Below are 2,318 nucleotides of genomic sequence, written 5' to 3' on the forward strand. Positions count from 1 at the left end.
TGGTATACAGTACAGAACCAGCCTGATGGTAACTTTGCTACTGATCATTTGTTTGATTTGATTTTGTATTTCCCATTATGTCAAATAAAGCTCTTAGAACCCACTAGTAAAAGCAATTTTGGGGGGCTGTACAATAATTTTCTTTAGCTTTACATACCTATAGCTTTTGTTCTCAACTTCTCTAGGACCACCAATGCTGTTTCTCAGTAAATTAGCACAAAGGAGAGGTGAGATAAATTTTGCCAGATTTAGACCCCATTCAAGGTTGTGAGCTCTAACTTTGAAACTGAACTTGAAATGCTCCTGGTTCAAGTTGCAATAAGTGCTGTTTAAAAACTATGATCTCCTGGTTCAAGAATAAAAACTCTAGGGGGTTCCTCGCTATCAGGTAACTCTTATAAAACCTGATTCTGATGAGGCAAGTGTAAGGGAATCTGAGAATGACAGATTGAATGTCTCTTGAAATAAAAGGGAGGGGTTCAAGTTGAAAGAGAAGAGTACTTAGTAAAATGCATTTTGGGTCCCACTCATCCCAAAATATTTGAAAAGTAATTGGGATTCATTTTGCTGATCACTGAATACAGCCAAGGTCTTTTCTCCTCCTCATTCCTAAATAAAGAGCCTTAAAATGTTTTATTAAGCACTCTGAAGCCGATCCCCTTATTTTAGAGTGTCTCCCACTCTACCCTCTTTGGTAATATCATCTCTACAGTTGATATTATCTAATTGTGTGAAGGAGAGGCTAGTAGAAGAAAACATTTCAGCTGTACCCAACACTAACCAAGGCAGAAATGTTCCTCAAGGATATGGATTGAGGGGGTAACTCAGGACCCTTCTGAGCCCAAACCTTCACTCTTAACAAGTTATTTGGTTTAGATTGAGAGAATAGCCTTGTTTTTAATGGGTCCAGATCCCTTTTATTCATAAATGACTCCTGAACAAGCTTCTTAAATAGAAAGTTTTATGATGTTTGTTGAGTACTCCCTGACCCCACACCCCACATTCCCCAAGAAGAAAAGAGGCTGAGTACACACAGCTCTGTTTGGCTAGATGGGACGAGCATGGCAGTCACCAAATACTTTGGAGTGATTTTTCTTGACCTTCATTTTCTTTCCTCCTTACTGATAAGCTAAGAGGCAGCAGCAGTTTGAAGTGGTTTTGAGTTTATTCTCTGCTGAAGGATGGATCAGTAGGGAAACCTGGGAAACGCTCCTCTCAACTTCTCTGTAGTGAATGGAAGGGCAATTTTCTACTGAGTGAAAAAATGTTCAGAACTCACTTTGGATACACAGTACATATGTTGGAGAGACGGAGACAGAGACACACAGAGACAAACAGAGACAGAGAGGGAAGGACAGAGACAAAGAGAGAGACAGAGAGACAGAAAGAGACAGACAGAAACAAAGAGACAGAGAAAGACAGAGAAATATTGAGGGAGACACAAGAACAGAGAGGCAGAGACAAAGACAAAAAGATCTCCCTACATCAGCTAGGTAGCATGTGGATAGAGCAAGAGTGCCAGTCCAAGAGTGAGGAAGACCTGAGTTCAAATCCAACTTCAGATACTTCCTAGCTACGCAACCCAACTTACTTAACTTTTTTTTTTTTTTTGCCACAGTTTCTTTATCTACAAAATGGAGATAATGATAGAACCTACTTCTTGTGATGTTAGTAAGAAAAGAGACAATTGTAAAACATTTAGTACAGTGCCTGGCACATAGTAAGCACTTAATAAATGTTAGTTATTAAATATGTTAGTATTAGCATATTCTAATATAATACATATATAGTATTATGTATCAATAATATACCTGCATATTCTAATATATATAGTATTGTATATCTATTATATATTCACATATGCAATAGCCAACAACATTCTAATATAATATATAGTATTATATATCCATACATACAATACCCAACACCATATTCTAATATAATATGTATATAGTATTATAAATCTATAATATATTCACATATACAATAGCTAACATTTATTAAGCACCAACTATGTACTAGTTATTGCACAAAGTATATATACACAAACATATATATCTAATCCTTACTTAACTATCCTGACTAGTTGAAGTCAGGGAGTCTCATCACCTGGCAGGTTAAAGAGGGATATTTTTTTTTCAACAACAACTCTCAAAGTCTTTTTCTTCACATTATTCACTTGCAAAAAGAGGAAGTTGGTCATTTAAGTCTTCTAAATGTTTCTAAGAGCCTCTAAGCTCCCTTTTAACTACAAACCTATGGTTCTTCCTCATTTTCTAGGAGTTACAGTCTGGATCAATGGAGGAAATTGATGAAAT

The sequence above is a fragment of the Sminthopsis crassicaudata genome, chromosome 4 (genome assembly GCF_048593235.1).
Source record: "Sminthopsis crassicaudata isolate SCR6 chromosome 4, ASM4859323v1, whole genome shotgun sequence".
Classification (NCBI taxonomy): domain Eukaryota; kingdom Metazoa; phylum Chordata; class Mammalia; order Dasyuromorphia; family Dasyuridae; genus Sminthopsis; species Sminthopsis crassicaudata.